This window comes from Microcebus murinus, chromosome 5, assembly GCF_040939455.1.
Source record: "Microcebus murinus isolate Inina chromosome 5, M.murinus_Inina_mat1.0, whole genome shotgun sequence".
NCBI lineage: Eukaryota > Metazoa > Chordata > Mammalia > Primates > Cheirogaleidae > Microcebus > Microcebus murinus.
In genome coordinates, this window is record NC_134108.1 from 113,819,401 (window position 1) to 113,833,077 (window position 13,677).

General features: G+C 62.8%; 3 pseudogenes; all 3 read left to right on the forward strand.

Annotated features, from left to right (window-relative positions):
- Positions 1 to 3,144: 3,144 nt before the first annotated feature.
- Positions 3,145 to 3,263, forward strand: LOC142871131 (uncharacterized; annotated as a pseudogene).
- Positions 3,264 to 7,165: 3,902 nt separating this feature from the next.
- LOC142871088 (uncharacterized) lies at positions 7,166 to 7,284 on the forward strand (annotated as a pseudogene).
- A 3,901-nt stretch (positions 7,285 to 11,185) lies between these two features.
- Positions 11,186 to 11,304, forward strand: LOC142871089 (uncharacterized; annotated as a pseudogene).
- The last annotated feature ends 2,373 nt before the right edge of the window (positions 11,305 to 13,677 follow it).

Consider the following 13,677-nt stretch of genomic DNA (forward strand, 5'->3'; position numbering starts at 1 on the left):
CGCCTCGGCCTCCCAAGAGCTAGGATTACAGGCGTGAGCCACAGCGCCCGGCCGGATTCATTATTTTTAAAAAGTGTCTCTTATCTCTATTATTGCATTTTCTTTTCTCTCTCTTTTCAAGCAGATGATGGGAGTCCAAGTTTTAAGGTGACATGCGTTGCCCGTGCCCCCCTCCCCCCCCGTGTTCTTATTCATTTACCTCTCATGTTGCTCCAGCATATTGTGGGGGCACCAATGTTAAGGTCGGGTGCGTTGCCCTCTCCCAGCCTCCCCCCTCGGGTCAGAGCTTCAAGTGCGCCCATCCCCCAGTCGGTGCGCACCCACCCCATTCCTAATGGATGTGTATGCCCATCCCCTCCCCCCACCCGCCCGACACCCACCCGAAGAAGGTGATTCCTCTGTGTCCACTTAGGTGTCCATCGGTTCGTACCCATTTGCTGGTGAGCGCGAGCACGTGGTGCTCGTGTGTCCATTCTTGGGATACTTGGCTTACTGGAACGGGTTCCAGCTCTGGCCAGGAGAACCACGAGAGGTGCCCCCTCACCGCTGCTCCTCATAGCCGAATAGCACTCCGTGGTGTCCACGCGCCACATTTTATTTACCCACTCGTGGGTCGATGGGCACTCGGGTGGCTTCCAGGTCTTTGCGATTGTGACTTGTGCCCTGACTCTACCCCTAACCCTTACCCAGCCCGTCTCCTCCACGGCCCCTGCCTGACTGACTCCTTCCCGCCCGGCCTGTCACCTGTCACCGTCCTCTGCCCCTGCCTGACACGCTCCTCCCCGCCCGGGCCGTCACCTGTCACCGTCCTCTGCCCCTGCCTGACACGCTCCTCCCCGCCCGGGCCGTCACCGTCCTCGGCCCCTGCCTGACGGGGCTCCTCCGTCGCCTGGGCCTTCCAAGGGCTTGGTGTGGACGCTGGTTCCAGGACGCCCTCCCAGGAACCCGGTAGCAGGGCGGCCGCAGCGTCTCGCGCAACCCAACCGTCCGCCGGCTGGCCGCCGTGGCTAAGTGGCCTGCGGGGGACGTGCTCCCGCTGTGCCGTGGGGGCCCAGCCTGGTGTCTTCTCTGAGGCCCCGCGGCTGCCGCTCCCCGCAAGGGGATAGCCGCGGAGGTGGGGACCGCCTCCTCATGGGGACGTACACCCAGCTCTCCACGTCGGATTCCGGGGCTCTCTGTCCTGCCAGAAGGCCCAGCTGGCCTGCGGGTCCTTAGAGTGGCAAAAACATCCGAAAACTGAGATGGAGGGTCCGGTGGGTGTCTGCAATTTTGTGCTGGGCACCCCAGGGAGGCCCGGGGGCTGGCTGGACAATGCGGTCTGCTGGGCTGGGGGGGGTTTGGAGGAGCAACTGATGCCCTTTGCACTTTGGGTAGCAAGTGTCTGAGGTGTCTCTGGGCCCTGTGCCATGTGGGGGCGGGGGCGGGGGCGGGGTGGGAGGAGGAGGAGGAGGAGGAGGAGGAGGAGGAGGAGGTGGGAAGGGCCGTGGCCTGCAGTCGTGTTCCCCGGGGTGGCACAGCATGTGGCTTCTTCCACAGGCTGCTTGGCCTGGGCTCCCTGCACCTGGGCCTTTGGAGGACTGGCCCTGTGCTTGCCAACACTTCCTGCAGGGACCCAGAGCTGGGAGGTTGCATCTCTCAGCCCTGGGTCGGGCAGAGCCCCAGCGGGCCATGCCCACAACCTCTCTCAGCACGGGTCCCCCAGAAGGCTCCTTTGGGACCAGGATTCTCTTGCGGGTGACTCTTTAAGGTCTGGCCCCTGGATGGAGGGGCACCAGGAGTAGAGGAGCAGGAAGGGGAAGGGGGTGGCCATGCGAGGGGACACTTTCAGGCCAAGTCCCAGCTTCAGCCTGATCCTCCTGGGAACCCCGGGGTGGACATCACACCTCCTGGTTGCCCCGCTCTGAGACAAGGAGCCGGGCTTCGCATTCCCACAGCAGCCAGTCGTGGGCTGAGGACACCTGGGGCGTTGGGAACTCCCTGGCTTCTCCTTGGATTAACATCTGGAGCTGCTTGTGAATTGTGCCGCCACACACACCCGAGTGCAGGTGTCTTCTGCACAGACTGCGGGCCTCGCTCTTCTGAATGCCGCTAGCTCGCCACCCACCCACGGGAGAACCTGGTCAGGGTACTTTCTCTCGGGGGCAGACTCTCATCCGGGCGGGGGGCTACCGGTGTCTCTGTTTGCTCCTTTCTTTCTTCCATTTCGGGAAAGGCTTCCTTACTGGGTGTGGAAATCTCCTATGCCTTTCCTCGCCTATTCTGTCAGCTCTAAAATTCTCTTTCGGTTGCCACCCTCACAGATGGATTAGGAAACTCTTTGCGGTGCACTCATTAGTGAAATGACCTCAATGACGCTGGAATCCAATATCTAATCGCCGATTTTTAGCGAGTCCACACGCCAGGGTGGTTGGGGTCCAATGCAGCCCCGGCCAGGCCCAGGCCCCTTGGACTGGGCCACAGGAGGACACAGAGGAGGGTCCCGGCCCCCACGGTAGCGGTGCGGGCAGTTCTCCAAGGGCTTGGGTGTTTTCCAGAGGGAGGAGATGGAGGGGACTGATTTCTTCAGCGCCCCACAAACCACGCCTCCCCACCCCACCCATGGGACACATCCCCAGAGAGAGAGACGCCCCATACACTGGCTCCCCTCCCCCGTGCGCTGTGCCCCAGCCCTGGCCCGGGGGAATAGGCGGCCGCGGGCCACAGGGTGGGGGGCACAGCTGAAAGGGGTTGTGGGGGAGGGCGGCCCCTGGCTGGGGTCAAAGGGCGAGCGCCCCCGCCCGTGCGCAGTCAGCGGCCCCGGAGGCGCGCTGGGGGTGGGGGGCGGGGAGGTGAAGGAGGCCAGGCGAGGAGAGGAGGGGGGCTGGAAGGTCTCCACCTTGGCGGGTCCAGCCGTGGAGGCGCATCTTGTGTGAGTGTGAGTGAGTGAGTGAGTGTGAGTGTGAGTGTGTGTGTATAGAGAGACAGCCCCCAACCCCGGCCCGCCGCTCCCTGCCCGCCCCGCCTGTCACCCCGTCCCTCGGAGCCCACGGGACCCGGCCGGCGAACTCAACAGGCCCGGCCCGGCGCGGGGCCTGGGGCGGGAGGAGGCGGCGGGGAAGCGCAGAGAGGCTCGGCTTCTTGAGCGGGGCAGGGGCGCCCTCCGCCGTCCACGACCACACCACCCCGAATGCGCCCGATCCCGTCTGGTCTCGGAAGCTAAGCAGGGTCGGGCCTGGTTAGAACTTGGATGGGAGACCGCCCGGCAATACCGGGTGCCGTAGGCTTCTTCTTCTTCTTTTTTTTTTTTTTGCCTCTGGTTCTGTCGCCTTTCTGGGAGTGCGGGGGCGGCCCGGGGTGGGGGTGACCCCCACCCTCAGCGCCCGCCGCGGTGCCTGGCGCCCCAGCCCGCACCGTGGGGCCTCCTCTTGTCCCGAGCCGTGACACCGCCGCCACGCGGCAGCATGCGTGGCTTCTGGACAGTCAGGTCTCAGACCAAAGGTCTGCTCTGTGGGAGCCGACACGCCGGAGGAAACCTTGAGAGTCTGAGAGGGGAGGGAGTTCCAGAAGAAGGCCTGGATGTCATTTTGAGGGAGTATGTGACCAGAACTCGTCCCGTTGCTTTTGGGGTTCTATGGGCTACACGTAGGAATCTTTGGTGGTGGCACCTGATGTTCGGGGATCCGGAGTCACACCCAGACCTGCTCCACAGGCCTCCTTTTACTTTTCTCTACGGATTCATTTTTTTTTTTTTTTTTTTGAGACAGAGTCTCGGTTTGTTGCCCAGGCTAGACTGAGTGCCGTGGCGTCAGCCTAGCTCACAGCAACTTCAAACTCCTGGGCTCGAGTGATCCTTCTGCCTCAGCCTCCAGGGTAGCTGGGACTGCAGGCATGCGCCACCATGCCCCGCTAATTTTTTATATATATATCAGTTGGCCAATTAATTTCTTTCTATTTATAGTAGAGACGGGGTCTCGCTCTTGCTCAGGCTGGTTTTGAACTCCTGACCTTGAGCAATCCGCCCGCCTCGGCCTCCCAAGAGCTAGGATTACAGGCGTGAGCCACAGCGCCCGGCCGGATTCATTATTTTTAAAAAGTGTCTCTTATCTCTATTATTGCATTTTCTTTTCTCTCTCTTTTCAAGCAGATGATGGGAGTCCAAGTTTTAAGGTGACATGTGTTGCCCGTGCCCCCCTCCCCCCCCGTGTTCTTATTCATTTACCTCTCATGTTGCTCCAGCATATTGTGGGGGCACCAATGTTAAGGTCGGGTGCGTTGCCCTCTCCCAGCCTCCCCCCTCGGGTCAGAGCTTCAAGTGCGCCCATCCCCCAGTCGGTGCGCACCCACCCCATTCCTAATGGATGTGTACGCCCATCCCCTCCCCCCACCCGCCCGACACCCACCCGAAGAAGGTGATTCCTCTGTGTCCACTTAGGTGTCCATCGGTTCGTACCCATTTGCTGGTGAGCGCGAGCACGTGGTGCTCGTGTGTCCATTCTTGGGATACTTGGCTTACTGGAACGGGTTCCAGCTCTGGCCAGGAGAACCACGAGAGGTGCCCCCTCACCGCTGCTCCTCATAGCCGAATAGCACTCCGTGGTGTCCACGCGCCACATTTTATTTACCCACTCGTGGGTCGATGGGCACTCGGGTGGCTTCCAGGTCTTTGCGATTGTGACTTGTGCCCTGACTCTAACCCTAACCCTTACCCAGCCCGTCTCCTCCACGGCCCCTGCCTGACTGACTCCTTCCCGCCCGGCCTGTCACCTGTCACCGTCACCGTCCTCTGCCCCTGCCTGACACGCTCCTCCCCGCCCGGGCCGTCACCTGTCACCGTCCTCTGCCCCTGCCTGACACGCTCCTCCCCGCCCGGGCCGTCACCGTCCTCGGCCCCTGCCTGACGGGGCTCCTCCGTCGCCTGGGCCTTCCAAGGGCTTGGTGTGGACGCTGGTTCCAGGACGCCCTCCCAGGAACCCGGTAGCAGGGCGGCCGCAGCGTCTCGCGCAACCCAACCGTCCGCCGGCTGGCCGCCGTGGCTAAGTGGCCTGCGGGGGACGTGCTCCCGCTGTGCCGTGGGGGCCCAGCCTGGTGTCTTCTCTGAGGCCCCGCGGCTGCCGCTCCCCGCAAGGGGATAGCCGCGGAGGTGGGGACCGCCTCCTCATGGGGACGTACACCCAGCTCTCCACGTCGGATTCCGGGGCTCTCTGTCCTGCCAGAAGGCCCAGCTGGCCTGCGGGTCCTTAGAGTGGCAAAAACATCCGAAAACTGAGATGGAGGGTCCGGTGGGTGTCTGCACTTTTGTGCTGGGCACCCCAGGGAGGCCCGGGGGCTGGCTGGACAATGCGGTCTGCTGGGCTGGGGGGGGTTTGGAGGAGCAACTGATGCCCTTTGCACTTTGGGTAGCAAGTGTCTGAGGTGTCTCTGGGCCCTGTGCCATGTGGGGGCGGGGGCGGGGGCGGGGTGGGAGGAGGAGGAGATGGAGGAGGAGGAGGAGGAGGAGGAGGAGGAGGTGGGAAGGGCCGTGGCCTGCAGTCGTGTTCCCCGGGGTGGCACAGCATGTGGCTTCTTCCACAGGCTGCTTGGCCTGGGCTCCCTGCACCTGGGCCTTTGGAGGACTGGCCCTGTGCTTGCCAACACTTCCTGCAGGGACCCAGAGCTGGGAGGTTGCATCTCTCAGCCCTGGGTCGGGCAGAGCCCCAGCGGGCCATGCCCACAACCTCTCTCAGCACGGGTCCCCCAGAAGGCTCCTTTGGGACCAGGATTCTCTTGCGGGTGACTCTTTAAGGTCTGGCCCCTGGATGGAGGGGCACCAGGAGTAGAGGAGCAGGAAGGGGAAGGGGGTGGCCATGCGAGGGGACACTTTCAGGCCAAGTCCCAGCTTCAGCCTGATCCTCCTGGGAACCCCGGGGTGGACATCACACCTCCTGGTTGCCCCGCTCTGAGACAAGGAGCCGGGCTTCGCATTCCCACAGCAGCCAGTCGTGGGCTGAGGACACCTGGGGCGTTGGGAACTCCCTGGCTTCTCCTTGGATTAACATCTGGAGCTGCTTGTGAATTGTGCCGCCACACACACCCGAGTGCAGGTGTCTTCTGCACAGACTGCGGGCCTCGCTCTTCTGAATGCCGCTAGCTCGCCACCCACCCACGGGAGAACCTGGTCAGGGTACTTTCTCTCGGGGGCAGACTCTCATCCGGGCGGGGGGCTACCGGTGTCTCTGTTTGCTCCTTTCTTTCTTCCATTTCGGAAAAGGCTTCCTTACTGGGTGTGGAAATCTCCTATGCCTTTCCTCGCCTATTCTGTCAGCTCTAAAATTCTCTTTCGGTTGCCACCCTCACAGATGGATTAGGAAACTCTTTGCGGTGCACTCATTAGTGAAATGACCTCAATGACGCTGGAATCCAATATCTAATCGCCGATTTTTAGCGAGTCCACACGCCAGGGTGGTTGGGGTCCAATGCAGCCCCGGCCAGGCCCAGGCCCCTTGGACTGGGCCACAGGAGGACACAGAGGAGGGTCCCGGCCCCCACGGTAGCGGTGCGGGCAGTTCTCCAAGGGCTTGGGTGTTTTCCAGAGGGAGGAGATGGAGGGGACTGATTTCTTCAGCGCCCCACAAACCACGCCACCCCACCCCACCCATGGGACACATCCCCAGAGAGAGAGACGCCCCATACACTGGCTCCCCTCCCCCGTGCGCTGTGCCCCAGCCCTGGCCCGGGGGAATAGGCGGCCGCGGGCCACAGGGTGGGGGGCACAGCTGAAAGGGGTTGTGGGGGAGGGCGGCCCCTGGCTGGGGTCAAAGGGCGAGCGCCCCCGCCCGTGCGCAGTCAGCGGCCCCGGAGGCGCGCTGGGGGTGGGGGGCGGGGAGGTGAAGGAGGCCAGGCGAGGAGAGGAGGGGGGCTGGAAGGTCTCCACCTTGGCGGGTCCAGCCGTGGAGGCGCATCTTGTGTGAGTGTGAGTGAGTGAGTGAGTGTGAGTGTGAGTGTGTGTGTATAGAGAGACAGCCCCCAACCCCGGCCCGCCGCTCCCTGCCCGCCCCGCCTGTCACCCCGTCCCTCGTCCCTCGGAGCCCACGGGACCCGGCCGGCGAACTCAACAGGCCCGGCCCGGCGCGGGGCCTGGGGCGGGAGGAGGCGGCGGGGAAGCGCAGAGAGGCTCGGCTTCTTGAGCGGGGCAGGGGCGCCCTCCGCCGTCCACGACCACACCACCCCGAACGCGCCCGATCCCGTCTGGTCTCGGAAGCTAAGCAGGGTCGGGCCTGGTTAGAACTTGGATGGGAGACCGCCCGGGAATACCGGGTGCCATAGGCTTCTTCTTCTTTTTTTTTTTTTTTTGCCTCTGGTTCTGTGGCGTTTCTGGGAGTGCGGGGGCGGCCCGGGGTGGGGGTGACCCCCACCCTCAGCGCCCGCCGCGGTGCCTGGCGCCCCAGCCCGCACCGTGGGGCCTCCTCTTGTCCCGAGCCGTGACACCGCCGCCACGCGGCAGCATGCGTGGCTTCTGGACAGTCAGGTCTCAGACCAAAGGTCTGCTCTGTGGGAGCCGACACGCCGGAGGAAACCTTGAGAGTCTGAGAGGGGAGGGAGTTCCAGAAGAAGGCCTGGATGTCATTTTGAGGGAGTATGTGACCAGAACTCGTCCCGTTGCTTTTGGGGTTCTATGGGCTACACGTAGGAATCTTTGGTGGTGGCACCTGATGTTCGGGGATCCGGAGTCACACCCAGACCTGCTCCACAGGCCTCCTTTTACTTTTCTCTACGGATTCATTTTTTTTTTTTTTTTTTTGAGACAGAGTCTCGGTTTGTTGCCCAGGCTAGACTGAGTGCCGTGGCGTCAGCCTAGCTCACAGCAACTTCAAACTCCTGGGCTCGAGTGATCCTTCTGCCTCAGCCTCCAGGGTAGCTGGGACTGCAGGCATGCGCCACCATGCCCCGCTAATTTTTTATATATATATCAGTTGGCCAATTAATTTCTTTCTATTTATAGTAGAGACGGGGTCTCGCTCTTGCTCAGGCTGGTTTTGAACTCCTGACCTTGAGCAATCCGCCCGCCTCGGCCTCCCAAGAGCTAGGATTACAGGCGTGAGCCACAGCGCCCGGCCGGATTCATTATTTTTAAAAAGTGTCTCTTATCTCTATTATTGCATTTTCTTTTCTCTCTCTTTTCAAGCAGATGATGGGAGTCCAAGTTTTAAGGTGACATGTGTTGCCCGTGCCCCCCTCCCCCCCCGTGTTCTTATTCATTTACCTCTCATGTTGCTCCAGCATATTGTGGGGGCACCAATGTTAAGGTCGGGTGCGTTGCCCTCTCCCAGCCTCCCCCCTCGGGTCAGAGCTTCAAGTGCGCCCATCCCCCAGTCGGTGCGCACCCACCCCATTCCTAATGGATGTGTACGCCCATCCCCTCCCCCCACCCGCCCGACACCCACCCGAAGAAGGTGATTCCTCTGTGTCCACTTAGGTGTCCATCGGTTCGTACCCATTTGCTGGTGAGCGCGAGCACGTGGTGCTCGTGTGTCCATTCTTGGGATACTTGGCTTACTGGAACGGGTTCCAGCTCTGGCCAGGAGAACCACGAGAGGTGCCCCCTCACCGCTGCTCCTCATAGCCGAATAGCACTCCGTGGTGTCCACGCGCCACATTTTATTTACCCACTCGTGGGTCGATGGGCACTCGGGTGGCTTCCAGGTCTTTGCGATTGTGACTTGTGCCCTGACTCTAACCCTAACCCTTACCCAGCCCGTCTCCTCCACGGCCCCTGCCTGACTGACTCCTTCCCGCCCGGCCTGTCACCTGTCACCGTCACCGTCCTCTGCCCCTGCCTGACACGCTCCTCCCCGCCCGGGCCGTCACCTGTCACCGTCCTCTGCCCCTGCCTGACACGCTCCTCCCCGCCCGGGCCGTCACCGTCCTCGGCCCCTGCCTGACGGGGCTCCTCCGTCGCCTGGGCCTTCCAAGGGCTTGGTGTGGACGCTGGTTCCAGGACGCCCTCCCAGGAACCCGGTAGCAGGGCGGCCGCAGCGTCTCGCGCAACCCAACCGTCCGCCGGCTGGCCGCCGTGGCTAAGTGGCCTGCGGGGGACGTGCTCCCGCTGTGCCGTGGGGGCCCAGCCTGGTGTCTTCTCTGAGGCCCCGCGGCTGCCGCTCCCCGCAAGGGGATAGCCGCGGAGGTGGGGACCGCCTCCTCATGGGGACGTACACCCAGCTCTCCACGTCGGATTCCGGGGCTCTCTGTCCTGCCAGAAGGCCCAGCTGGCCTGCGGGTCCTTAGAGTGGCAAAAACATCCGAAAACTGAGATGGAGGGTCCGGTGGGTGTCTGCACTTTTGTGCTGGGCACCCCAGGGAGGCCCGGGGGCTGGCTGGACAATGCGGTCTGCTGGGCTGGGGGGGGTTTGGAGGAGCAACTGATGCCCTTTGCACTTTGGGTAGCAAGTGTCTGAGGTGTCTCTGGGCCCTGTGCCATGTGGGGGCGGGGGCGGGGGCGGGGTGGGAGGAGGAGGAGATGGAGGAGGAGGAGGAGGAGGAGGAGGAGGAGGTGGGAAGGGCCGTGGCCTGCAGTCGTGTTCCCCGGGGTGGCACAGCATGTGGCTTCTTCCACAGGCTGCTTGGCCTGGGCTCCCTGCACCTGGGCCTTTGGAGGACTGGCCCTGTGCTTGCCAACACTTCCTGCAGGGACCCAGAGCTGGGAGGTTGCATCTCTCAGCCCTGGGTCGGGCAGAGCCCCAGCGGGCCATGCCCACAACCTCTCTCAGCACGGGTCCCCCAGAAGGCTCCTTTGGGACCAGGATTCTCTTGCGGGTGACTCTTTAAGGTCTGGCCCCTGGATGGAGGGGCACCAGGAGTAGAGGAGCAGGAAGGGGAAGGGGGTGGCCATGCGAGGGGACACTTTCAGGCCAAGTCCCAGCTTCAGCCTGATCCTCCTGGGAACCCCGGGGTGGACATCACACCTCCTGGTTGCCCCGCTCTGAGACAAGGAGCCGGGCTTCGCATTCCCACAGCAGCCAGTCGTGGGCTGAGGACACCTGGGGCGTTGGGAACTCCCTGGCTTCTCCTTGGATTAACATCTGGAGCTGCTTGTGAATTGTGCCGCCACACACACCCGAGTGCAGGTGTCTTCTGCACAGACTGCGGGCCTCGCTCTTCTGAATGCCGCTAGCTCGCCACCCACCCACGGGAGAACCTGGTCAGGGTACTTTCTCTCGGGGGCAGACTCTCATCCAGGCGGGGGGCTACCGGTGTCTCTGTTTGCTCCTTTCTTTCTTCCATTTCGGAAAAGGCTTCCTTACTGGGTGTGGAAATCTCCTATGCCTTTCCTCGCCTATTCTGTCAGCTCTAAAATTCTCTTTCGGTTGCCACCCTCACAGATGGATTAGGAAACTCTTTGCGGTGCACTCATTAGTGAAATGACCTCAATGACGCTGGAATCCAATATCTAATCGCCGATTTTTAGCGAGTCCACACGCCAGGGTGGTTGGGGTCCAATGCAGCCCCGGCCAGGCCCAGGCCCCTTGGACTGGGCCACAGGAGGACACAGAGGAGGGTCCCGGCCCCCACGGTAGCGGTGCGGGCAGTTCTCCAAGGGCTTGGGTGTTTTCCAGAGGGAGGAGATGGAGGGGACTGATTTCTTCAGCGCCCCACAAACCACGCCACCCCACCCCACCCATGGGACACATCCCCAGAGAGAGAGACGCCCCATACACTGGCTCCCCTCCCCCGTGCGCTGTGCCCCAGCCCTGGCCCGGGGGAATAGGCGGCCGCGGGCCACAGGGTGGGGGGCACAGCTGAAAGGGGTTGTGGGGGAGGGCGGCCCCTGGCTGGGGTCAAAGGGCGAGCGCCCCCGCCCGTGCGCAGTCAGCGGCCCCGGAGGCGCGCTGGGGGTGGGGGGCGGGGAGGTGAAGGAGGCCAGGCGAGGAGAGGAGGGGGGCTGGAAGGTCTCCACCTTGGCGGGTCCAGCCGTGGAGGCGCATCTTGTGTGAGTGTGAGTGAGTGAGTGAGTGTGAGTGTGAGTGTGTGTGTATAGAGAGACAGCCCCCAACCCCGGCCCGCCGCTCCCTGCCCGCCCCGCCTGTCACCCCGTCCCTCGTCCCTCGGAGCCCACGGGACCCGGCCGGCGAACTCAACAGGCCCGGCCCGGCGCGGGGCCTGGGGCGGGAGGAGGCGGCGGGGAAGCGCAGAGAGGCTCGGCTTCTTGAGCGGGGCAGGGGCGCCCTCCGCCGTCCACGACCACACCACCCCGAACGCGCCCGATCCCGTCTGGTCTCGGAAGCTAAGCAGGGTCGGGCCTGGTTAGAACTTGGATGGGAGACCGCCCGGGAATACCGGGTGCCATAGGCTTCTTCTTCTTTTTTTTTTTTTTTTGCCTCTGGTTCTGTGGCGTTTCTGGGAGTGCGGGGGCGGCCCGGGGTGGGGGTGACCCCCACCCTCAGCGCCCGCCGCGGTGCCTGGCGCCCCAGCCCGCACCGTGGGGCCTCCTCTTGTCCCGAGCCGTGACACCGCCGCCACGCGGCAGCATGCGTGGCTTCTGGACAGTCAGGTCTCAGACCAAAGGTCTGCTCTGTGGGAGCCGACACGCCGGAGGAAACCTTGAGAGTCTGAGAGGGGAGGGAGTTCCAGAAGAAGGCCTGGATGTCATTTTGAGGGAGTATGTGACCAGAACTCATCCCGTTGCTTTTGGGGTTCTATGGGCTACACGTAGGAATCTTTGGTGGTGGCACCTGATGTTCGGGGATCCGGAGTCACACCCAGACCTGCTCCACAGGCCTCCTTTTACTTTTCTCTTCGGATTCATTTTTTTTTTTTTTTTTTTTTTTTGAGACAGAGTCTCGGTTTGTTGCCCAGGCTAGACTGAGTGCCGTGGCGTCAGCCTAGCTCACAGCAACTTCAAACTCCTGGGCTCGAGTGATCCTTCTGCCTCAGCCTCCAGGGTAGCTGGGACTGCAGGCATGCGCCACCATGCCCCGCTAATTTTTTATATATATATCAGTTGGCCAATTAATTTCTTTCTATTTATAGTAGAGACGGGGTCTCGCTCTTGCTCAGGCTGGTTTTGAACTCCTGACCTTGAGCAATCCGCCCGCCTCGGCCTCCCAAGAGCTAGGATTACAGGCGTGAGCCACAGCGCCCGGCCGGATTCATTATTTTTAAAAAGTGTCTCTTATCTCTATTATTGCATTTTCTTTTCTCTCTCTTTTCAAGCAGATGATGGGAGTCCAAGTTTTAAGGTGACATGTGTTGCCCGTGCCCCCCTCCCCCCCCGTGTTCTTATTCATTTACCTCTCATGTTGCTCCAGCATATTGTGGGGGCACCAATGTTAAGGTCGGGTGCGTTGCCCTCTCCCAGCCTCCCCCCTCGGGTCAGAGCTTCAAGTGCGCCCATCCCCCAGTCGGTGCGCACCCACCCCATTCCTAATGGATGTGTACGCCCATCCCCTCCCCCCACCCGCCCGACACCCACCCGAAGAAGGTGATTCCTCTGTGTCCACTTAGGTGTCCATCGGTTCGTACCCATTTGCTGGTGAGCGCGAGCACGTGGTGCTCGTGTGTCCATTCTTGGGATACTTGGCTTACTGGAACGGGTTCCAGCTCTGGCCAGGAGAACCACGAGAGGTGCCCCCTCACCGCTGCTCCTCATAGCCGAATAGCACTCCGTGGTGTCCACGCGCCACATTTTATTTACCCACTCGTGGGTCGATGGGCACTCGGGTGGCTTCCAGGTCTTTGCGATTGTGACTTGTGCCCTGACTCTAACCCTAACCCTTACCCAGCCCGTCTCCTCCACGGCCCCTGCCTGACTGACTCCTTCCCGCCCGGCCTGTCACCTGTCACCGTCCTCTGCCCCTGCCTGACACGCTCCTCCCCGCCCGGGCCGTCACCTGTCACCGTCCTCTGCCCCTGCCTGACACGCTCCTCCCCGCCCGGGCCGTCACCGTCCTCGGCCCCTGCCTGACGGGGCTCCTCCGTCGCCTGGGCCTTCCAAGGGCTTGGTGTGGACGCTGGTTCCAGGACGCCCTCCCAGGAACCCGGTAGCAGGGCGGCCGCAGCGTCTCGCGCAACCCAACCGTCCGCCGGCTGGCCGCCGTGGCTAAGTGGCCTGCGGGGGACGTGCTCCCGCTGTGCCGTGGGGGCCCAGCCTGGTGTCTTCTCTGAGGCCCCGCGGCTGCCGCTCCCCGCAAGGGGATAGCCGCGGAGGTGGGGACCGCCTCCTCATGGGGACGTACACCCAGCTCTCCACGTCGGATTCCGGGGCTCTCTGTCCTGCCAGAAGGCCCAGCTGGCCTGCGGGTCCTTAGAGTGGCAAAAACATCCGAAAACTGAGATGGAGGGTCCGGTGGGTGTCTGCACTTTTGTGCTGGGCACCCCAGGGAGGCCCGGGGGCTGGCTGGACAATGCGGTCTGCTGGGCTGGGGGGGGTTTGGAGGAGCAACTGATGCCCTTTGCACTTTGGGTAGCAAGTGTCTGAGGTGTCTCTGGGCCCTGTGCCATGTGGGGGCGGGGGCGGGGGCGGGGTGGGAGGAGGAGGAGATGGAGGAGGAGGAGGAGGAGGAGGAGGAGGAGGTGGGAAGGGCCGTGGCCTGCAGTCGTGTTCCCCGGGGTGGCACAGCATGTGGCTTCTTCCACAGGCTGCTTGGCCTGGGCTCCCTGCACCTGGGCCTTTGGAGGACTGGCCCTGTGCTTGCCAACACTTCCTGCAGGGACCCAGAGCTGGGA